This window comes from Panthera onca, chromosome B2, assembly GCF_046562875.1.
Source record: "Panthera onca isolate mPanOnc1 chromosome B2, mPanOnc1 haplotype 2, whole genome shotgun sequence".
Classification (NCBI taxonomy): domain Eukaryota; kingdom Metazoa; phylum Chordata; class Mammalia; order Carnivora; family Felidae; genus Panthera; species Panthera onca.
In genome coordinates this window covers 135848305-135874291 of record NC_138343.1, presented here as the reverse complement: position 1 = coordinate 135874291, position 25987 = coordinate 135848305, and the positions used below count along the sequence as shown (strand labels likewise).

General features: G+C 39.1%; 1 protein-coding gene across 1 annotated transcript in view; it reads right to left on the bottom strand.

The window, feature by feature from the left end:
* ESR1 (estrogen receptor 1) overlaps positions 1–25783 on the bottom strand; it is a 376799-nt gene extending 351016 nt beyond the window's left edge. The window contains exon 1 of the mRNA XM_060616918.3: positions 25123–25783. The gene's annotated coding sequence lies outside the window, so the exon portion shown is untranslated. The remainder of the gene's footprint in view (positions 1–25122) is intronic.
* Positions 25784–25987: the final 204 nt, after the last annotated feature.

Below are 25987 nucleotides of genomic sequence, written 5' to 3'. Positions count from 1 at the left end.
AAGAAAAATTTACAAAACAAAATTTAGCTAGAACTCTGAGGGAAGGTTAGCCACATAGCAGTCCGCTTGCCAATCAAGTTTTCACCTGAAAGTGAGCTTTATGAACAGTGTGAAAACAAACTTGAGAAAGTTTCCACTTAAACTTACTCAAAGCATTCCCTTTTGGACTCCCCAGTGAAAAGGCAGTGCACTGACCCTGGCTCTTCCCTGACCCCTCCACCCTCTCCCTTGCCGGGCTCCAAGCACACTGCCTCCTGGGAGGGATGCTTCTACCCCAAGGCATAGAGCACCGAGCCTTCCCTCTGCCAGGAAATTCCTTCCCCGAGTATCCAGTGTCTCACCTCGCCTCATTCATGTCTCTGCTCAACCGCCCCCCTTCTGAGTGAGGTTTGCCTTAGCCGTCCAGCTCCATCCTCCCTCCACACTGGCACAGCGCTCCACCTTTCCGTGCTCTACCCTTGCTCTTTGCTAGAGCACCTGTCATCTACGGTAATGACCTCTGTCCCTGCTCGTTAAGCTTACTGTTTGCTGGAGTACGGACACCTCGGCTTGCAGATGAAGGCAGAGCTTGCTGAAAGAGAGGTCGCAGAGGGAGGGATGAAGAACCAGCAAGATGAGTTCTTTTCTTCTTTCCCTGACTCTTCCTGATTCAGGCTGTTTCTGGGAATCCCAGAGATGGTGAGGAAGGGAACAAGAGGGGAGTAAAATACTAAGATGATAAAAAGAGGAAGAACTGCAAAGGACACTCATCCGAAAAGAGGCGGAAGGAAGTTTAAACCTTCTAGCAAAACGGTGAGCAGCATCCCACCCTCCTCAGCTCCTCGCTTCTCTTGCTGGAGTGGAAACTAACGGAAAGACATTTTTAAGGCCCAATAAAACAGCATGATTTAAACAAACACTACTAATTATCAGCAAGCACCAAGGACTTCCTTGGGGCACCATCACCTGTTTTGCAGTCATTTAGGTAGCAAAACCACTCCATCACCTCCGCATTCAGCCCCTTGGCAAGGACAGATGTGAATTTTTTTCTCCCAGTCCTCGTATAATTTTTCTCACTGGTATAATATTTCAATAATAGGTAGAAATGCAGAAATCCGTTGCGTGTTTAAAAAATGAGAAGCCTAAAAAAATACTCAATTCTTTGGTCACCCAAAATAACTTTTTAATTATTTTTGATTAGTTTTTAATTATTTTAAAATATTTTTAATTAGTTTACCAATCCGCCTAGAGTACTTATTCAGTGCTACTCTCTGTGCTAGATACTAAGATAACAAGATGTGACTCTTCATTGTAATTCCATGCAGTGTTTCTCATCCTTCGTATAAATAGATGAATCTCATGTTCCCCCTCCAGACAGAACCCTTGGGGCAGAATTGGCTTCCTTAGTACAACTTCTTATTACTGATACACGGAAGAAAATGTGTATCTTTCATATATTCTCACCAACCAACAAGATATTTTTATTCAATTCCAATTTCTTATTTCACATTAAGAAAACACTAGATTTTCTTTGTTTCCCAAATATAAAATATTAAAAATTTTTGTTAAAATGTTTTATAACACTCGTTCATTCATCAAATGTCCAGAGTGCTCCTAGATACCAGCTAAGTCCTAGGTTAAAATGGTGAATAATAAAGAAAATGTTGTCTTAAATTGCATACATAATATGAACAAAGATTTTCTCCCTATGTCCTACCACCTTTCCTCTTGAAAATCAAAGATCCAGGGAAATAACAGAAGTCCATGAGAAACTATTGTATATATAATTTTCCAAGACATTATTATTCCCATTTCATTTAAAAAATAAACTTTATTGGGGCACCTGGGTGGCTCAGTTGGTTTAAGCATCTGACTTCATCTTAGGTCATGATCTCACCGTTCCAGAGTTCGAGCCCCACGTTGGACTCTGTGTTGACAGCTCAGAGCCTGGAGCCTGTTTCAAATTCTGTGTCTCCCTCCCTCTTTCTGCCCCTCCCCTGCTCACACTCTGTCTCTCTCTCTCTCTCTCTCTCAAAAATAAAGAAACATTAAAAACATTTTTTAATAAATAAAATAAACTTTATTAACTTCCTACCATTATAAAAATAATACAAGATCACTATAGAAAAGTTGGAGAATACGGAAAGTGGAAGAAACAGAAATAAATCATTCATAATCATACCACCAGGGCCAGCTAATGTTAATGGTTTGATATATCTTCTTCCAGTTTTATTCCTCTTACTGGATTACTTTTACTCTAAACGGAAACATAACAAGAAAGATACAAGACCAATATGAAGAAGATGATTAACCCTATGGAAGAATCTAACACAAAGTCTAAACAACTGTAAAGACACAAAGCTGTCAAACCACTGAAAATTAGAACATACATGTAAGTTAATTACAATCATAAATCCAATATGCTTTCCTCTTATTTGATTTTTTAATAACATTTCTTTAGTTTTCATATGGAAGTCTAGATGTTGTAAACTAGACCAAAACTAGGAAGAAGAAGAAGGAGAGGCATCAACTTGACAAACATTAAAATATACTCCACAGCTATTATAAGCAAAGCAATATGTCCAGGCCTGAAACTATAAAAATAGAACAGTGGACTAGAGAAAAGGATTTAAAAAACAGACACTAGTAGTATATGGAGAAATTTAACTTACTAGAGAAAAGATAGTTGATTAAATACATAATGCTTAAACAATTGGCTATCCATCTAGAAGACAATACAGCAGGACCCTCTACCTTTGCATAAAAGCAAATTCCAGATGGAAAAAAAATATTGAAATGTTCAAAAGAGAAAAAAATACTAATTAGAATTTAAATTAGAAGAAAATTTAAGAAAATAGATGGGAAGACCTTTTAATGTAAGTCAGGAAACCCAGATTTTGTAAAGGAAGAAAGAGAGATATGATATCACAAGACTCTTTTTTTTAATTTTGTGGCAGAAAATTACAAAAATAAAATCAAAGAACAAATTGTTGGCGGTAAAAGATACAGCAACTAACGTGACAAAAATAATCTATAATATTCAAAGAGATTTTACAAATGAATAAGGAAAAAGCAACTATATTAGGAAAAGTGGGCCAAGGATACTTACAGGTAATTAACAGATAAGGAAATCCAGAGGAACAACAATAATATGAACAGACACTCAATCTCATTGAAAGTTAAGAAAATTAAAATTAAATTAATAGGGCAAGTTACTCATCAGATTAGCAAAAATTATAAAGTGAACAAACAGAAGCCCTAGTGAAGATGTGAGGAAAATAATATTCTTCAACATTGCTGCTGGTGGGAATGTGACTTGCTATATTTTTAGAGAATAATATGGGAAAACCCATTAAAACTTAAAAATACACATACCCTTTGAACCAGCAATTCTATTTCTGGGAATTAAACCATAAAAATAAAACCACCAATAGCTAAGAATATGTGTCTACAAATATTTGTAGCGACAGCACTTTTTTACGTGTTGAAAACTTTTTTCACAACAGAATGCCTACTGATAGAAGAATACTTGAATAAATTGTAGCAAATTCGTACCTCACACAACTACTGGAAAGAAGAAAATAGATCTATCTTTTTCAGTCTCCAAGATGTATTTCAAAGTGAGAAAACCAAGATACAGAGTAATACACACACACACACACACACACACACACACACACACACAAATATACTATGTATATAACCTGATAGCACATTTTAAGATAAGTAAGGTCTGCTCCCCTGGATAGGGGTATATGTGTCTGTATCAGGTTGTGTGGGCACAGCGAAAGAGGTAGAGGACACACATCAAACAGTGTTCATTGATTTCTCTAAAGGTGTACAGGCAAGGCAAAAAGAAGGAAGGAGAAGGAAGAAAGACAAACGCTATAGCATAATAGAAACTATGCATAGTGCGATAACAAAAAAAAAGTACAAAAAATTCTATCCATTATATTAATGGAAATAATAACAGAATAAGTTCATGGACAAGGACCACAGGTGACCTGGCCCAAAATAGTGATTTCCAGATGGAATTGTAGATAATTTTTGCTTGGAAGCTTGAAAGAGGGTTTTTGCAATATAGTTATGTTTTAAAAGGAAAGAGAAGAACCCAAAACCAGCAGAAGACAGAAAATAACAAAGATTAGAGCAGAAATTAATGCTATCAAAACCAAAAAAAAAAAAAAAAAAAAAACCAGTAGAACAGATTAAGGAAACCAGAAGCTGGTTCTTTGAAAGAATTAACAAAATTGATAAACCACTAGCCAGTTTGATCAAAAACAAAAAGGAAAGGACCCAAATAAAATCAAGACTGAAAGAGGAAAGTTCACAACCAACAGAGCAGACATAAAAATAATAATAAGAGAATATTATGAGCAATTATATGCCAATAAAATGGGCAATCTGGAAGAAATGGACAAATTCCTAGAAACATATACACTACCAAAACTGAAACAGGAAGAAACAGAAAATTTGAACAGACCCATAACCAGGAAGGAAATCGAATTAGTAATCAAAAATCTGCCAAAAAACAAGAGTCCAGGGCCACATGGCTTTCCAGGGGAATTCTACCAAACATTTAAGGAAGAGTTAACACCTATTCTCTTGAAGCTGTTCCAAAAAATGGAAATGGAAGGAAAACTTCCAAACTCTTTCTATGAAGCCAGCATTACCTTGATTCCAAAACCAGACAGAGACCCCACTAAAAAGGAGAACTACAGACCAATTTCCCTGATGAACATGGATGCAAAAATCCTCAACCAGATATTAGCCAACCGGCTCCAACAATACATTAAAAAAATTACTCACTATGACCAAGTGGGATTTACACCTGGGATGCGGGGCTGGTTCACTATCCACAAAACAATTAACGTGATTCATCACATTAATAAAAGAAAGGACAAGAACCATATGATCCTCTCAATAGATGCAGAGAAAGCATTTGACAAAATACAGCATCCTTTCTTGATAACAAACCCTCAAGAAAGTAGGGATAGAAGGAGCATACCTTGAGATCATAAAAGCTATATATGAATGACCCAATGCTAATATCATCCTCAATGGGGAAAAACTGAGAGCTTTCCCCCTAAGGTCAGGAACAAAACAGGGATGTCCACTCTCACCACTGCTATTCAACATAGTATTGGAAGTGTTAGCCTCAGCAATCAGACCACAAAGAAATAAAAGGCATCCAAATCAGCCAGGAGGAGGTCAAACTTTCACTCTTTGCAGAGGACATGATACTCTATATGGAAAACCCAAAAGATTCCACCAAAAAACTGCTAGAATTGATTCATGAATTCAGTAAAGTTGCAGGATATACAATCAACGCACAGAAATCGGTTGCGTTCCTATACACCAACAAGGAAGCGACAGAAAGAGAAATCAAGGAATCAATCCCATTTACAAGGGCACAAAAAAAACATAAAATACCTAGGAATATATCTCAACAAACAGGTGAAAAATCTATACACTGAAAACTATAGAAAGCTTATGAAAGAAATTGAAGAAGACACCAAAAACTGGAAAAAGATTCCATGCTCCTGGATAGGAAGAACAAATATTGTTAAAATGTTGATACTACCCAAAGCAATCTATCTACATATTCAATGTGATCCCTATCAAAATAACACCAGCATTCTTCACAGAGCTAGAACAAATAATCCTAAAATTTGTATGGAACCAGAAAAGACCCCAAATATCCAAAACAATCTTGAAAACAACAACAACAACAACAACAACAACAACAACAACAACAACAAGAGGCATCACAATCCCAGACTTCAAGCTATACCACAAAGCTGTAACCATCAAGACAGTACGGTACTGGCACAAGAACAGACACTCAGATCAATGGAACAGAATACAGAACCCAGAAATGGACCCACAAACGTATGGCCAACTAATCTTTGACAAAGCAGGAGAGAATATCCAATGGAATAAAGACAGTCTCTTCAGCAAGTGGTGCTGGGAAAACTGGACAGTGGCATGCAGAAGAATGAACCTGGACCACTTTCTTACACCAGACACAAAAAGAAACTCAAAATGGATGAAACACCTAAATGTAAGGCAGAAAGCCATCAAAATCCTTGAGGAGAAAGCAGGCAAAAACCTCTTTGATCTTGGCCACAGCAACTTCTTACTCAACACATCTCCAGAGGCAAGGGAAACAAAAGCAAAAATGAACTATTAGAACCTCATCAAAATAAAACCTTCTGCACAGAGAAGGAAATAATCAGCAAAACTAAAAGGCAACCAACAGAATAGGAGAAGATATTTGCAACTGACATATCAGATAAAGGGTTAGTATCCAAAATCTACAAAGAACTTATCAAACTCAACACTCAAAAAACAAATAATCCAGTGAAGAAATGGGCAAAAGACATGAATAGTCACTTCTCCAAAGAAGACATCCAGATGGCCAACTGACACATGAAAAAATGCTCCACATCACTCATCATCAGGGAAACACAAATCAAAACCACCATGAGATACCACCTCACACCTGTCAGAATGGAGAACATTAACAACTCAGGCAACAACAGATGTTGGTGAGGATGCGGAGAAAGAGGATCTCTTTTGCATTGTTGGTGGGAATGCAAGCTGGTGCAGCCACTCTGGAAAACAGGATGGAGGTTCCTCAAAAAACTAAAAATAGAACTACCCTACGACCCATAAAATTGCACTACTAGGCATTTGTCCACGGGATGCATGTGTGCTGTTTCGAAGGGACGCATGCACCCCCATGTTTATAGCAGCACTATCGACAATAGCCAAAGTATGGAAAGAGCCCAAATGTCCATCGATGAATGAATGCATAAAGAAGATATATATACACATATATACATACACCCACACAATGGAGTATTACTCGGCAATCAAAAAGAATGAAATCTTGCCATTTGCGACTACGTGGATGGAACTGGAGGATATTATGCTAAGTGAAATTATTCAGTCAGAGAAAGACAAAAATCATATGACTTCACTCGTATGAGGACTTTAAGAGACAAAACAGATCAACATAAGGGAAGGGAAACAAAAAAAATATAAAAACAGGAAGGGGGACAAAACAGAAGAGACTCATAAATATGGAGAACAAACTGAGGGTAACTGGAGGGGTTGTGGGAGGGGGGATGGGCTAAATGGGTAAGGGGCACTAAGGAATCTACTCCTGAAATCATTGTTGCACTAGATGCTAACTAATTTGGATGTAAATTTTAAAAAATAAAAATAAAAATAAATTTTAAAGAATAAAAGTAGAAAGAAATAAGGAGGAAAGCATTGAGAAAAAAAAGAAAGAGAAGAAATCTGGCAATATTCCCTCAAGAACCTTGAAATTGACTTTGCCCTTGACACTGTATTTCTACTTTTAGGAATTATTATTTTTTTTTAACATTTATTTATTTTTGAGACAGAGAGAGACAGAGCATGAACGGGGGAGGGGCAGAGAGAGAGTGAGACACAGAATCAGAAGCAGGCTCCAGGCTCTGGGCCATCAGCCCAGAGCCTGACGCGGGGCTCGAACTCACGGACCGCAAGATCGTGACCTGAGCCGAAGTCGGGAGCTCAACCGACTGAGCCACCCAGGCGCCCCTAGGAATTATTTTTAAGGAAGTAAACAGATATGTGGATAACAATGCTTATTAAAACACCTAAGTAATTAAATTATGTTAAATGAATTCTATAAGATACATTATTTCAATTTGCAAAATACACACCTGTGTATATGTGTATACACAGGTGTATATTTTATACTATGTTATACATATATACTATGTAATATTAGTGAAAACCCAAGGTACACCAAAATTTCAATTTTTAAAATACATATTTTGTATATATATGTGTATTTTGCACATGGAAATTATGTTGTATTTTTAGTTTTGTTAACATTATATTGTAGAAATTTTTTTCATTTTACTTAATATGCATACATACATATTAAGGAAATGACTATAAGAAAACATACTAAAATATTATTAGTAATTATCTATGACTGGTTAGTATATAGGTGATCTCTCTCTACATCTTTATTCTTTTCCAAATTTGTTAAAATTACTATGAAGTCTACATTATGCAAAAGCACAGTAACTATTTCAAAATGGAAGCATAAGAGAGGTAATGGATTCATTTGAAAACAAAAATTGTTCAATTTTAAATGTTCAGAAGCATCATTTCCTCCAAGGCTCCTTCAACTTCAGAAAGCTGGGTGCCGGGGCTCTCATAATGCAAACCTGTGTCTACAGCACAGACAAAAGCTGAAGCACAGAATCCCCTAGACTGATAAATATCCCTTCTGTATCATACAAATCCTCAAGTTTCCAGGATGAATCTCTCAGGTAGTCAGGTGTCAGGGAGGCTACACGGACAGCCTTCCCATGCAAACCAGCAAAGCCGTTTTTTCTATTACCTCTACTGAACAACATTCATAATTTATTTCTTCAGATTTCCAGTTAGAGCAGATTTCTATAGTTTGGGCTGAGGTCTCAAAATTAAAAACACTTGCTCCATTTTCTCCCTTGGGTCTCCTCCTGGGTAGAAAGGGTTTCAGCTGAAACACAAGGCAAAGGCACTAATGTGCGAAGAGAAAAACAAGCCTGCAGTGAAGGGAGCTGGTGAAGTCTCATGGCACAGCAAGGACGACCAATGAGCTTTGTTCTTGTCCCAGAAAATCCTCCATGAGAGGATCCGACAAGCCAACAAGATAAACATGAACCCTATGAGCCATGCTTCTCTCCTCCCACCTTCCTTCCCACTCATCCCTTGGAAGGTCTTTTGCTTTGCGGTTGACGCAACAAGGATTCCCCACACTACATCTTGTTCCAGGAGGATTGAGGAAAGATCAACAGAAACATGAACAGATTTCTTCAAAACACACTGGCCAATCTCTCCTGTTAGCAAAGTAAGTGGAAAAAAATGTGTTCTGCATGTGTGAGTTGAGTAAAAGTCATAAAACCATTCTGAAAAGCTTTCTAATACTCAACTAGTAACAAAATACGACTTACGCTTTGAAGGGCATGTTTACATTAGTGCCAAAACAATGGCCTCATGCTGCAGTGGGAAGAAAATGTAGACGCGAATATGTGCATGCATGTCCCCAGTTGATTCTAGCTCCTGGTGTCTTGCTCTCTTTGGCATCATGGACCCCAAACTTCCAGATAACTAAGATTTTCACTTCTCATGAGAATGCATTGTTGTTGTATACATGTAGCTTCAGAATGGATAGAGAATTCTCGTCCATCTTATTTACTACGATGTGTCCGGTCAAGAAGATGAGTAGAAAACTACTGCAATTAGCTGCGTGGCACTGTTCTGTAGACAGGCCAAGTGAACGAACAAAACTGAATCTGTTAGACTCAACCAACCATAATCTAAGTGTGTATTAGGGCTCCTATTAGCACACACCCAGACAAAGAAATTAATAAAAGACGCCTTTTCTCTTGACACCTGGCATAAAGGCGAGAATTACAATAAACCATACTGGAACATATTTACTGGGTTGCAATTTACCTAGAGACAAGAGTAGAGCCACAAGATAGAGTCAAAACTGGGAGAAATCACAGCAAAGAAGTACCAGTAAGAATGGAAATATAGCAGAGAAGTAATCTGACCTAAATGGAGAGTGAAGAGAGCATAATGGTAGCTTCTTTATTAATACAGAGGAACACATATTGTCATATTGTATTCAGTTCTTGATGATTCGTGAGTGATTTACCAATTTTGTGGATTATCCTTCCCTCCGCCAGTCTTTTTGCATCTGAGCCATCTCTTGCCATCTCTACGTCATACGTGTCCAAAATAATGTTTACCATTCATCTATGTCAAATTTGATTAGCAAAGCAAATATGACTGTTCTGGCTATAGTTTACTGGTCAAAAAACCCCTCCGCCTCTCTAGTTTGAGATCGAATCTGGTGACACATTTTCATTAGGGAGAGAAGTCAGAATGGGAATTGAACTTGATAAATCAAGACATCCGTCAGCTAAACCTTGCCTGTTGTCTTTTTGCTAAGTAAAATTCATCCAGATATGATCAGTCAACTCTATTAAATGTCATTTATAGGCCAGAAAATGTACTCTTATGATAATGAAAAAGGAAAGTCACTGCCCATACCTTCTAAAGGCTTAGACTCAGAGTTTTTGACTTGAGTGGATGAATTCCAACCAGTAAAAAGAAAATCAGAAGAATTTGTCCCATGCAATGGAACACAAATACCATTTCACAGTGGAAATTTGAGCTCTTCATTCTAGAGGAGCTCAAGGCCAGAGACTTTTCCTCTTTATACTGCTTCTGTATGTCCTTCAGCAGCTAAGCTCTTTGCTTGCAAATATAACCTGAAAAAACCCACATTTATAGTGGCCAAGATCTTGAATTTACTGTTCTAAGTTCAAACCTTATTATACCATTTATCATATGGATGAACTTGAGTAAACTATTTGATTTCCCTAAGCCTGGGCTTGCTTCCCTAGAAAGTGGGTATAACAATATCTACTCCTAGAGATGTCGTAATGACTAAATAAGCTGTTCTCTGTAAGGCACAAAGCACCATGTATAGCAGAAAAATATGATCAGTAAATATACAGGTAGTATTACTGACCTTACATTAATTATTTGACTGAACTGACTGACTCCAGAAATGAGCAAAGTAGATCATAAGAGAAATAGAACTTAACAGAATTGATTTTTGTAGTTAGAGAGAGAGAGAAAGAAAAGAAGAGAAAAGAAAAGAAAGAGAGGGGAGAAAGGAAGGAAGGAGAAAGAAAGGAAGAAAGAATGCACGCACATATCAATGCCCACATGTGAGTACCACACTAACCTACTAACGTATATTTTATGTATTTTATTCTTTAGCCCTCAGATTCTTTCTACCTAAGACAACACTTAATATTAAGAGAGCCAATTATCTTTCAGAGTGGGAGAAACACTGATGTTATGTGCCGTTAATAAATGGAAAGGCAATAAAAATGGGGGGATATGCCTCTGGTGTTATTGCCTAAGTGACATAATTATTCAGAGAGACGCACAACGAGCCCCAGGTTCAATGGCGCCGGGAATCCCAACGGTTTCGTTCCAGACCTTTATCAAAGTCCCAGCAACGGCACAACCCCAGGCCACTCCAGAAAACTCTATTTTGAATGCAGAACCTTGAGGTGGGAAGAGAAACTGCAGACCACCCGGAGACTGACAAGTGTGTACAAGTACGCAAAATTAAGAAAGGAAGCAGAATATTGAAAGCTATGGGGACCCAAACTCCCAGTGATTTGCACTCCTTCTACCGTCTTCAGCCCCAGTGGGGTAGAGGACTTTTATTTGTTAAAAACCTTCCCTTCCTTCCTCTTTCTTCACTGTCTCCCTCCTTGCTCTCCAAACTAACTGTCTGCACTGAGCTGGCAAATAGCTACAGGCACTGTCTCCTTGGAAGCCGAACCTACAAACTACGGCAGTTCACCTTGCCGGCGGTTCTGCGATTCACATGAGAGTTCGTTCACAGCCGCTCAGACTCCGACTAGCAGGAATAAAACTATCAGTAGTCACAATTCCTAAGCCAGAGGAGGTTTTTGCGGTGCTGCTAGCAGCCTGCCGTCAGCCGTGCCTTTGCAGATGAGGCTGACAGTTCCGCGTGCCCAGAAACAGTCGTGTGTCCCCACCCTTGGAAGACCGGCCCGACCAGTCCCACTGCACTTTTGTGGACAGTGGTAAAGCCCGGAATTGGTGATGTTATTAAACATTTTGGTTAGTCACTAAGTAAAGTCTTTGCCTAGAAACCTTCATTTCCTGTACAGCAGGATAGACAAGGTCCAAACAAAAGTTTCCTGAAATAATTCATTAAAACCGGCCAGTTCTACAATGAGGAAGGTACCCCCTCCCCACGCCCCGAACAATACGGGCCTGTTCGGTCCTTAGTGAAATCAGGTGTAGGCCACTGGCATCTCCAGCTGATTGGCAGACAGACCTGTGTCCCACTCCCAGCCCTCCCTTGCAATTCAGGCAGGTTCCATAAAAATAAACCTTATGGTACTACTCCCTGACTCAGACTTCCTGTGCTTTTAGGCCATTTTGAAGGATGGCATGGTATTTACAAATAAGAGAGGCTTTTAATCTTTTATGTCACACGCCCGGCACTGGGTTTGCAAATTGCTAAATTAACACACAGCCCCTCTAGTTGACTTCCAGACAATGCTGACAACTGATTCTCTCATTGTAATATATGCACGTCTTTTTAAGAGGTTTGCTTACGAGCTTAGAAATGTTCTGTGGAGGAAATGAGAAATGGACTTGAAAGTCAGTAAGTTATTCTTTTACGTTTAAATAAAAACCGATGTGATTACTTGGCGATCACAAATACAAGTGAAACGGTCACCTCTCCACCGAATAGGCTTTTTTTTCCTTATGAAACTGCCACTTGTCATTTTGAATAATTAAATTCAATAGAAATATCTCAATGACTGAGAATATAAGAGTCGTGTCTCTGTTTTGGGGTGGGTAACTGAATATACGAAGTCTATATTCTGAAGATGTTCTATTTTAGGGTTAAGTTAGACACACATTTTGCTTCTTATTAGCACCGTACAACTGGCAAGAGAAGGAGGTTGTGCAATTCAAATCAGGAAATGTTTTCACTTACTGGCAGCTATGGCAGAGCTCTGAGAGAAAAAGAATTAAATAAAAGAGGGTTTTTTTTTCAGTTTGGGTCTTCTGTATGGTGAATGGACTATAGAATACTGTAGATAAATTTGTTAACCTTCCTGATGACAGGTAAGGAAACTTCACCCACACACTGTGGGCAGGGGATTTTTTAAAATGGTGGTAGCTTATAGACTGTATCCTTCACTTCAACTCAAGAAACACACATGGAGTGTTCATAGACCCCAGTGTACTTATAATCACAGATTAGAAGTGTACTTATAATCACAGAAATTAAAGAAAAATCATTTTCCAAACTGAACAGCCAAATTAGATCTTATGCATTCGTGGAAGAAGTCAGGAGAGAGAAAGAGGAAACGAATATATCCACACATACCTCAGTGGTGATTCAAAATTCAGATTCATATCTACATCCTTTCTCGAAAAGAGCTGCGCTAAGATTAGGTATTACAGTCCTGGACAATATGCAGAAGTTTTTGTGCCTGAGTCTTTCTGGTTTTCTTCTCCATTTTGTTTTTAACTGGGAGTGAAAGGAGGCTATTGGTGGTTTCTGAAGATTTCCTTAGTTAAAGCTGGTTTGATTTCTCACTAAAGTGAAACAAGGTAGTTAAAGATCAGAGCGGTCTCACTCATCAATAGACGCTAAAGAATTGATGTTTCACTTGTCCAGTTCAAATTCCTTGATCATAATCTTTGTTTTTAATGGTTGTGTTGAGAGAGAGAGAGCACACACGTGCCGGTGGGAGCTGGAGGAGGGGCAGAGAGAGAGAGAGAGGGGGGGAGAGAAAGAGAGAGAGAGAGAGAGAGAGAGAGAGAGAATCCCAAGCAGGCTCCACACTGTCAGCACAGAGCCCGATGTAGGGCTCGATCCCTCAAACCATGAGATCATGACCTGATCCAAATTCAAGAGTGGGGACACTTAGCCGACTGAGCCACCCAGGCACCTTGATCATATTCTTTTAAAAAGCTGAGCAGGGCATAAGCTTTTCACCATTGACGCCATTAGCAAGCATTTATAGAGAATGCATATACCACCATCGGCTATACCAACTCAGGTCCGTAAGATCACTTCCACTTCTGTAGATGGGTTTTGCCATTAGAGCAAAAAGTCTTGACCCACAGTATCTCAAGTATGTGTTCAGCAGCAGAGGCGCACCTGCTGTGGCTATGTGGTATGGGTTTACCACAGATTCAGCCGTTGCTATATAATGGGAAGAACGGTCACTGTGCAGAGCAAGTGAGGAATTTAGCAATGCCACTGAATACATTCTTTTACGCTTTTACTTATAAAACAGCTTTCTTAATCCTTACTTGCGAGTAAAATTCTTCCTAAATTTTTATCTTACTATAAGATATTCAAGTAGATTCCCTTGGAGTGCTTCAAAAATATTCCTTGGGCGATTTTCACTGTGCATTTCAAACATCAGACCTAGCTATTGATAAAAGGCCCTGGGTTATTTTTTGTTGTTTCTAAAATGCTATACAACAGTTTCAAATGTACAGGATATGAGAGAGTGAAAAAAAAATAGTTTTTTGACTTAACTTTGTTTTGCCATCTGAAATACTCGCATGACTGTGCTTTTTCCTAATTCTAAACATCAGTGAACCCAATTTATGAATATTTTCTCAACTAAAAAACAAAAAATGGAAAGTTTAACATTGAATTAAGGAGTCTTCAGGATTAACAGGTGTATAATGACAGATTTATAGGGGCCAATGGACTAATAAGTATATTTTTGGTCTAGAAAACATCTGCTCAGAATAAGTAGTTTATGATTTCCACATCAAATAAGAGGAAAAAAACACAGTAATCTAAGACTTTGGTAGTTTTTTTCTTAACCAAAAATAATGCAAATCCTGTTACAGGGCGCTTGTATGCTTCATTAATACGTTCTACTAAAATCAAGGAGATACAGAAATTGCCACATGAGGGAATGATAAAATAGGAGAATACCAGAGTTTTCAATGGGGAATTCATAAGCATATGCTTGGGGTGGGAGCTAATTAAATATAATAGTCAATTAATCTATAAAAGAAAATTTTTCTGCTTGTGAACCTACAGATAATACAGGCTTCTTCAGCCACCTCAACCCAGTAATCCAAAAATAGTAAAATGCAATCCCTGGAAATACTCCGAACTAGACATGTCACAGATAGTAAATACAGATACAGAGAGAATTTGCACAAACATGCAACAACCTTGGTAATGAACTCGTTTTTTTTAACCCAGTCTTTTAGACTCGTTCTAAATAATTATATGAAGCAAGGAATTGGCTGTTATCCAGTGAATCTGAACAGTGGACACTGACCAAACTGTTTGACATTCTACCCCCATCCCTTCTATTTTCAGTCCACATTTTCCCTTCATGGTGACTTTCTGGTTGTGCGTTATCTGGTTTTGGCTGTCTCTACTGCCCACTCCAGATAATTGCTCAACTCTCCACTTGGCTTCTTGCTGGGTAGGCTTGACCTAAGAGAATGGAGGGAGAAAGAGCCAGCATTTTCCTTTGATCTCTTAGAACGCAGGATTCCATTATATAATCTACCATAAATCCTGGCAGTAGAGATTGACATCAACCTCCAAACTTGCCATAATATGACACTCCTCGTTGATTCATTATGTATTCTGACATTTCTTAATTAACATGAACTCAATACTTCAGTGTGTCAGTGATAAGACATTTTTCTTAGTTGCCTTCTCAATATTTTTGAGGATCGACTTGATTAATTTTTCTCTTCTGCAATCAAAGCCTCACATGCCAAATGTTCTAACTGGCTAACTGCCTCTAAGGTTTAAGCTCACAGATGTTTCTTTGTGGCCACAGAAAATACTACTCCTCTGAGAATAAGTCTGATAAATAAAATTGGCAATAAATTTAGAACTAAAGAGCTGGATAAGAAAATCAAGTGCAGCCCTCATTAGCTACACTTTTGTGATTCTACAAACTTGTCTAATGTACTCAATTCTCAAGTATGGATGGTAGTGGATTCTAGGAATCCCATCAACAAATTAAAGCCTTAAGCTATCCAAAACCCTCCTTCTATTTAACAGTATAAATCCCTCTCCCACTTAACATATTACCATGGCTGCTAACAAGTAGAAAATTGGCACATTTAAATCTCGTTTCTATTCCAAGTGCTGAGGGAGGAGTAAAATGGATAGAATCCAGATGGTGAGGAGAGAGTAAAGCAAGGGCCCTGCATAGTCTGCATGTGAAGAATTTGCAAACTGGCCCAAATGATTAATATTCAACATTAATATTATTTAGGCAACATGAATGCCACAAGCAGGAGACCTTTTGCTTTCTACTTTTTCCTTTCCTAGAAAACATTTTTCTAGGAGTCTTTGCCTTCACTAGATTTGAAGTGCCTCTTTGGTTGATTTATGAAGCCTAAATGACATGGAGGTATAGACCAACAAACCAATATGAACAATATTCTTCATGCTGAATATTATGATGTCATCCTCTCCCTGAACTTCCGTGCTTGAAATTCAAAGCCCGGGCATTGCCCACCATGGAATATTCTCAGGAGGGTAATATCATCACTTGAGATTTATTGCAATTCAATTTAACTTATTTAGTGTGTTCGGCCTTTCTCCCCACCACCCTGCCCCATACCCCAGTAAGTCTTTGCCTTTTCTTTTAATTGGCATCCTGGCCTTTTATTATCCCTAGAAGAAAAGGAAAAGGAGGCAAATAGAAAACACAATCTGCCTGCTTCCCTCTATCCGCAAATCACTGGATTCAGCTCCCCCATTCTCATTAGCATAGAGCATTTTGGTCAGTTGCAAGAGAAATCACTATCTTCTTTTCCAACTAGAGTCCTAAATCAATGGAATGATGACATATCTTTCTTTTATTCTCAGTACAGATGCCTGTGGTTTTGATGGTACTTATGATGAAATCTCAACCCACTGTTCTAAATGGAGGTTGCTGAAAGCAAGAATTATAGAATCATAGGTATGACCACAGGAACCATACAGCTCTTCACATCCAATGCCTCATTCAACTGGTGAGAAAAGAGGCCTCAAAATTGTAAGATTTATTCAAGCAAAGCTGCTGGCATCACACTTCCTGATTTAAAAATATATTATGAAGCTACAATAATCAAAACAGTAAGGTATTGGCCAAGGCAGACATATAGACCAATGGAACAGAGTAGAGAGCCCAACATGAGTCCACATGTATATAGTCCATTGATCTTCAACAAGAGTGCCAAGAATACACAACAGGAAAAGGATAATCTCTTCAACAAATGTTGTTGGAAAAACGAGATATCCACATGTAAAAAATTACAATTTGATGTCCCTTACACTGCACACAAAAATCAACTCCAAATGAATTAGACTTAAAGGTAAGACCTGGAACTGTAAAACTCCTAGAAGAAAAGAGGACAAGCTTCATGACATTGGACTTGGCAACGATTTCATGTATATGACCAAAAGCACAGAAACAACAACAACAAAATTAAAATTTGAAAAACACAAGCGGGACTATACCAAACTAAAAAGTATCTGTGCAGCAAAAACAGTCAACAGAGGGAAAAGACAACTACATAATGGGAGAAAATATTTGCAAACTATATATGTAATATGGGGTTATTTCCAAAATACATAAGGAACTGTGCAACTCAATAACAGAAAAACTAATAATCTGATTAAAAATAAGCTAAAGACTTGACTAGACATTTCTCCAAAGAAGACATACAAATGGTCATCTGGTGTATTAAAAAGTGCTCATCATCACTAATGATCAGGGAGATGCAAATCAAAACCACAGCAAGATATCATCTCATACCTGTCAAGATGGCTATCACCAAAAAAACAAAAGACAAGTATGGGTAAGGAAGAAATTGGAACCCTTGCACACTGTCTGTGAAAATGAAAAATGCTGCAGCCATGATGCACCATCTTCAAAAAATTCAAAATAGAGCCACCATACGATCCAGCAACCCTACTTCTGGGTATATATCCAAAAGAATTGAAATCAGGAAACTGAAGAGCTATTATCACTCCCCTGTTCCTTGCAGCCCTGTTCAAAATAGTCTGTTTGATACAAAAACAACCTAACTATCCATCAACAGATGAGCTGATCAAGAAAATGTGGTATATACACACAACGGAATACTATTTAGCCTTAAAAAAGAAGGGCATTCCACAATATGCAACAGCAATAGACCTTAAGGACAGCATGCTAAGTAAAAAAAGCCAGACACAGAAAAGCAAGTATTGCATTATTCTACTTATATAAAGTATCTAAAATCGTCAAATTCCTAAAATCAAAGATTGGCATGGTGGTTACCAAAGGCTAGAGGAGGAGGAAATAGGACTTATTAATCAACAGACATAAAGTTTCAGTTAAGTAAGATGAATAAGTTCTAGAGAGCTGCTGTACAACATTGGACCTATAGCCAACAATAACGTACTGTACACTTAAAATTTGTTAAGAGAATAGATCCCACATTGACTGTTCTCACTACAATAAAATTTTTCTAAAGATTTGTTCAGTACCCAATATAAAGTACCTATTGAATAACTAGAAACAAATTATAATAATCATAATCTAATCTTATAGAAATATGAACTATTTTCTTCTGAATCTATGTCTTGTCCAAATAAAATAATTTTGCTCTAACAGTATTCCAAGTTAACAGCATTTTACACATATATGAGGTGTGTAATTTTTCAAAGTTCCATCACTTAACCTGCATTGTATCACTAATGGGACCTTTGATAGGAGTTTATAATTACCATGCCCATTGTACAGTTGGGAAAATAGAGCACTGAGCATGCAAGTTGTTAACTAAGGTAACTCAGCACATTGGTGGCATAGTAATATATTTTGACCTCCACCCTTCTTTCTCTGCTGGTCACTTTTGGAACAAAATCTTCTTTACACCCAAAAACAAGCATGATTTCAAAAAGCACATCCTGAAAGATTTTTTAAGCTTTATTACACCTCTCTTGAACTATTCCAATCACCTCCAAATGGATGTATTCACTCTTCATCTGAAAATGTCAATCTACACAATATTTCCCTAAGATTACGTTTTTATCTCATCCCAGCCCTACCCGAAAATCTTTAATGTCTACACAATCAAGTCCAAAGGTGTGGTCCTAAATTATCTCACACAGCCTCCCAGCACGAATCTCACTTCTGTTTCGCAGGTTGGTGGATGATTCCCCAACCCCTTTCTCCCCGTGCCTTTGCGTATGTTCTTCCCTTTCCTTACATCTTCCTGTACAAACATCACACATCCTGAAAGCTCATGGACACATGTCTATATGAAACTTCCTGCACGAAGCCATCCTTAAGCACCTCCTGTCCATCTCACTTCTCTCCCCAGCCCGTCCTCCACCCCCCTCAACCAGAAATAATCTCCCGTCTCTGTGCTTTCACACATCTTGGTGCTTATCACTCTTAAAGCACCCATCACATTCTACTGCACTGCATTACTTCTGTAACATTACACTGTGTAGCACCCACTACACTTATTAGGTAATAGTTGTATATCATATTATGTGCCTTACTGACCGTAACTGACAGTCAATGTCAAAGCACATGTCAGGCCCTACTGAACACAGCAAATACGTCCCAAGCCTCTGGTGTATCCCGATGCATTCCAAGGGACAGGAGTGCAAGCCTGAAAAAAAAACCCATCTTTGTTGTAATATATACATATAATAGAATATCACTCAGCCATCAAAAAGAATGAAATCTTATCTTTTGCAATGTTGTGGATGGAACTAGAATGTATTATGCTAAGTGAAATGAGTCAGTCAAAGAAAGACAAATACCATATGATTTCACTCACATATGGAATTGAGGAAACAAAACAGATGAACATAGGGGGAGGAAAAAGAGAGAGAGAGAGAAAGGGAAGCAAACCATAAAAGACTCTTAATTGTAGAGAACAAATGGAGGGTTGGGGTGCCTGGGTGGCTCAGTCAGTTAAGCGTCTGACTTCAGCTCAAGTTATGATCACACGGTTCATGGGTTCGAGCCCCGCATCAGGCTCCGCACTGACAGTGTGAAGCCTGCCTGAGATTCTCTCTCTCTCCCTCCCTCTCTCTCTTCCCCTCTACGATTCATGCATGCTGTCTCTCTAAAATAAATAAATAAACTTTCAAGTAAAAACTGAGTTGATGGAGGGGAGGTCGGTGGGGGAATGGGCTAAATGGGTGATGGGCATTAAGGATCGCACTTGTTTTGATGAGCACTGGGACTTATATGTAAGTGATGAATCACTGAATTATACTCCTAAAAACAATATTACACTGTATGTTAACTAACAAGAATTTAAATAAAAATTTGAAACAAACAAACAAACCCATCTTTGCACTTGAGTTTCTTTTGGTTTGTGTAGGAGCAGAGACTCTGGGACAGACCTTAATAAACTACAACAGGGCCCTTAAAATACTACTCCTTCCTTAAATAAAATCAGATAGAGAATTTAACAGTGTGTGTCAAGTTAAACTATACCGGATTCTGAATACCCCTAATCTCTAAATATCTTTTATAAACTCGAAGCAAGTAGGATTTTCAAAACTCCATATAAAAAATGGATATCTGCACTTTTCACATAGTTGTTTTTGTTTTGTTTTGTTTTGTTTTGTTTGAGAGAGACAGAAAGAGCACAAGCAGGGGAAAGGGGCAGAGGGAAAGAGAGAGAATCCCAAGCAGGCTCTAAGCTCAGCATGGAGCCCATCACAGGGCTCGTCCCACAACCCTGGGATCATGACCTGAGCCAAAACCAAGAGTCAGACCCTCAACTGACCGAGCCACCCAGGCGCCCCTGTCACATGGTTTTAAAGAGAAATATATTTAAGTGGATTATTATATATATTGTGATCATCTTTATCAGATACCTTTCTGTAAATCATTTTATGAAAATGAATCTTGACAAATGATTGGCTGTAGTAAATAAAAACGAGAATACAAAAGACAAATGTTTTCTGTGAGATAAACAAATTTTCTTTGGATTTCTTGGCGTCTTTATCAAAATTCTTTAAGGAAATAGCCCGATGCGATCATTTCTAGGAACCACAGAGGGAAGAAGGGTCTCAGAACTGCTGACCGCCTATTTGTAAAAGGGTTTCAAGGGCTTCCTCTGAACCAACCTAGGGGAAGAGGTTCATTTAGAAAGCTCAGCTAGCTGCTGGCCACGTGATAAGAGAAGAGTTTGGTGAGAACAGAGGAAAAAGAAATGCGAAAAGCCCAATGGCAACATACTATGGCCAGCAAAGGGCAGGAACCCTACACTGTTCGTCTTCCCCAGGATTGTCATTTTGTTGTGGCCTACCTCTTCCCCCTTGTGACTGGCAGTGCCCATAAAGGGCCTATCATCTTCCAGGCAGCAAAAAAGGGGTTGTGCCTCATTTGTATCCATTCTTAGCAAGAAACCCCAAAGAACTGAGGGTTAGTGACAGCTACAAACAGGAGAGTAAAGTCAGATTAAGCTCCTGAAGGCTGGGGTTAGGAAAATGGAGCTCCGGGTGTATAACCAATACAAATCATTGTGGTTTTTACAACAGAAAGGTTAGGACAGCTTCTAGCCACTTGTCTTCTCGAAGAAGTCGGAGAGAATCTCGAAGACTCCAGGGAGGTCCCAGGAAGAGAATTACTGAGAGAAGTAACATGCTGGCTCTGTCTGCCTCTCTCCCTCCAAAGCCCCACCCATCCTGCCCGCCACACTCACACACTTGGCCAGCCACACTTTCACCACCGTGCACACACTCAGTTCTTTAGGACAGAAGTTGACCCACCTCTCATGGCTTTTCATAGCACCACACCAAGGCTACTCTCATACACTTAGTGACAAGATTTTGCAGGTAACTAAGTAATAATGTATGCGTTCCATAGAAAAACTTATATTTTATAAAACTGAATATTTTACAAAGCTCTTACAAGTATTATATATATATTATATATATATAATTTAATCCTTACCAGTAGCCATAAAGCTTCTATAGGTCAGATTTATTATTTATTTTTCTCCCTTTACAGATGAAGACACTGCAGCATAGAGAAATCTACCATTATCTCTTGCCAGCCCCAGATGTTCACCTTGCTTCACCAAGGCAAGGACCACACTGATCTAAACCTTCAGAAAATCGCATCAAGTCACGGCTGAGAGCATGACCTTTGCAAAAGGATAGGCTTATCTTCAAGTCTTAGGACTGTCATTTATAAAGCTTTCTAACGTTGGACACAGTACCCAACTTTGCAAAGCCTTACTTTGCTCACTTGTAAAATTGGAATCATAATACTGTTTACCATCTGGAGTTGTTATAAGGATTAAATGCAATAATACCTATAAAAAGTATTACGTGAAGACCTCCCTAAACCTCAGATGCTAATATAATTGCTATTACTACCGTCTCATGGGCACTAAGTATTTGTTACAGAGCTGTTGAGTGAGAGACTAACTCAGGTCTTGGGTGTTACACTGAATTAGAAGTTAGCATACAACTCTACGTGTGAACAGACTCAGGCCTTGTCCAACAAACAAGGAAAATGCTTCTTTTGACACATCAAAACGGATGTGAAGCATTTGCAACAAGTTTTTGACATACCTGTCTCAGCAAGAACTTGCCCATTTTCTTTGCTACTCTTCTCATCACAAAGGAAGGTAGCTGTCCCCACAGGCACAAAGGAAAGGAATAAGGGAGGGAGGGAGGGAGGGAGGGAGGGATGTTAGAGGCGTCTGTGTTTCTTCCAACACTTCGTGCTCATTACAAAAGCGGTGGCATTTCTATAGGTGCCACGCTTAGCTGACTGAATTGATTGCCCTCTTTTTTCAGATCAAGTTCCCGGCCACAATCAGATGAATACACATTCCTAACAGCTATGGTGTTGACCATGAGTTTGGTCATTTATTCTACCAACACTTATTATCAGGCACTGTACATGCCTGCAATAAAAATGACTCTGTCCTACATGAGTTTCTAACACCTGAAGACGACAAGTCATTTAATGAGTGGTTCAATCTCACTTATCCCATACAATTACATCCATAGCTACTTTCATTATCCCTACTTTGCAAGTGAGGCATTTGAGACCAGAGGCGAACCACACAGATTGGAGTGGGGGGGTGGGGCCCCGTATGGCTTGGACTCAGCCATCTCTTGTGGATTGGTGAATTGAACTACCTAATGTCCGAACCCTCACCAAAGAGTTACTGCTATGGAAGACCTAAGCAGAAGTATAAGCTTTCTGGCAAATGTTTTCATGGGTGAATAGACAATGTAAGCCTCTTCATCCTCTAACAAAGTCACATGCTTTCAGAGAAAAAAAAAATGTTATGCTCCTTAGAAAGAGCCATAAAACTCACTGATGTGCAAGGTTTTGCAATTGTGGTCCGTGGGAATGATTCAGAGGGAGTCTACCGGGGTGTCGCCCAAAAGGCAAACCCCCCACCATCCCCAAAAGCCACCTGTAAAGCACCTGCCTTAAAACATAGCACTGTAGGGAGCTTCACAGGGGATTAACAAGGGAGACACAGCCTTGATAAAGACAGGTGGGCAGGACCGCGTCTCAACCAACATCGATGAAACATATGCTAGGACTGTTTTACAATGTGGATGGTCTACTCCGAGCTGGTTACTCCCATTCGTGCCTATTTTTCTTTGTAGCCAAACTGCTACCATGGAGCACAACTATCCACTGTTCAAAGCAAACTGAAGCCCAACCACCGGGCCCTCAGCCCAAGCGGTTGCTCTGACCAACTGGGCTGAACGAACATGGACAGATACTCAAAGAACCCACAGATAACTGTGTAGCAGACACCCAGTGTGAATATTTATGTTTACAGGGGGCTAAGGAGAGTGTTGGCGGGGAGGTGGCGGTAGCTAGCTCTAAATCCACAACTGAATGAAAAGTCAGAGTTAATCTACATGGAAGATAATTTTTTTTTTTTTTACTGTCCTTGCAGCAAGTTTAAGACACATGAGCTTTATCCCTTTCCTCGAGTGTCATCAGCAATAAAACAAAACAAATATTTGCAAGGGTCTAAGAAAAATATCCTGCTGGTAAATGTGACCCTTATATTTATAATCAAAATTTTGCACTTTTTAAAGACAGGTTGTGTCTCTGATACCTACCTTATACTTATTCCGAGCTTCCTTGAAAACTTAACAAGCTCTGCAGCATTGCATCTAACCTCTGAAGTCTTATAGCCATGCGTGCCGAGGTCTCCATAGGATCGTAACAAAATGGGAGTAAACATTTGCTTTTGAGAAACACAAAGGAGTTGTATGGAGTAGAAATGGGCTCTGAACCCTTGGTCTCAGAAGTTCCAATCCAATTTCATTTCTTTTGGCGCTCTGAGCTTTTTAAGATAAAATTCAAAGACTTCTATCTCATATTCATAAGTTCATGCTCAACATTAAGATACATCATACATAACATTAATATATGCCACACCCAAAACCAGAGGACTTTCCCAGCAACATCGTGTTAGGAGTTGCTCTGCAAGCCTGTTAGATCTGGCCCATAAAGCCAACAGAAATTTGAACAGGAATCAGTACGATGATCCCAAGTCCCGATAAAGCCCAACCCTTATTTAAAAAAAAGAAAAAAAATCACGTTGGCTTCTGTGAGCATGTCTGAAACCAGCTACCCTCTTGACAAAGCCTGAAACTTACAACTTAACGCACATTTCCTGAAACGTGTGGGATTCCTCTAACCAAAATGAAAGTATCCTGCCCTGTCTTTTGTGACTGCCACATCATTACTCAAGTAGCACGCTGCCATATGTGGGGGAGGAACTGATGCACACACCATCCCGCCGAAAACAAAAATGACCACTAGTTCTTTCACATGAGATCAGACTGGGGCAGCAAGACTCAAATGAACTTGCCGAAAATCGCAGGGCAATTTAAAGGCGGGCTGTCTCGCTTTTGTATTGCTAGATTGCGTAGCTTTTCAGAAACCTTGGCTGCGACGGGAAACCAATAATGGCTTATTCAGATTGCTGACTTCAAGCTCAACGTAAATTACGCCACCAAAGTTTAAGAAAACAGGTAGCGTGTTCATGCTAGCCTGTGATCAGCCCGATTAAGAACTTCTAAAAGTCCAGCCCTTTTCTACAATACAGTACTCAGAGCTAGGACTGGATCCAGTAAGTGTACGTTATCTGAGGCAGGCAGACAGCCTGAGAAAAGGGTAGCTGTGTTGCCCTCTGACTCAGCTGAATATTATTCCAAAAGTGAGTTTCCACTTTGTACCAAGTTTAGATTCAACATTTTAATGCCGTAGTCATGCTTGCCAGCAACTGCGCAAATATCCCTGGAGCATTAAGAAGGAAAAAATGAACATCTTTTAACATGAGAGGGAAGCTCTAAAGTTACATCACGCTTGTAAATAGTAGCACATATAGCAAGAAGAAAAAACTTACACTGAGGAAAAGAAATGGGAGTACCTACTCGAGGAGAAGAATGTCACTCAAAGACTGTCTTCTTATGCTACAGAATGGGCAAGAGAAAGGAACACTAACCTTTCAAGCCCGTTAAGAAGCTTCTGAGCATGGAGACTGCATTTTCAGTTTTGGTGAAATCCGTTCTGAAGCAGTAGACAGGAGGCTGTTATGACCATGAAATTAGGAAACGCAGCAACTCAAAAATAGAGAACCAGCACCACCATTTGACTAGGAGTGGAAACTCTCCTGTACAGAACAGAGGAGGGGGCGGTCTTCCTTTCTCCACACAAGACCTGACCCTCACTTTCTTAGCACTTCAGGCAAGAGAGACGTTCAACAAAGGGTAAGTAATCTGTTAATCTGCCTGAATTTTTTTTTCAGTAATCCAGTTGATTTTTCTCTTCACTACTAATAAAGTTTGAAGTCTAGACGGGCATGTCAAGTTGGGGGGAAAAAAAAGAAAGCATTCATTCAGCACATAAATTTTGTTAATCCAAAATTAGTTACAGCTCAGCGCAGGAGTGAGGACATGTCTTCTGCGAGCATTTTTATAACTTTCCCATTCAGCCATTGACTCAACAACCCACTGCATTCTTGTCACTGATTAATTAGGTTCCTGACTTCAGTAACCTGCAGGGACTCAGCTTCTCGCCAACTCTTAGGCCATTCCTTCTGTCATTTGATCTTTCCATAAACTGTCTGGCATTTCCCGCAGCCATTTAAGAGTTTGTGCGGTGTTTCATTTTGTTTACACGGAGATAAACATCCTGAAATAGAAAATGGGCTAAGAAGTATATTGAAGTTAAAGAAATAATGTTAAAATGGTAATAGCTTATAAAGCCGGCTGTGCTTCACATAGTATTTATTTTAAAGGATTTTTAAAAATATGGTAGATGTTTCTACTCTTCAAGGTCTTAGGAAGGTTAGGTTTTCTGGAAGTGAG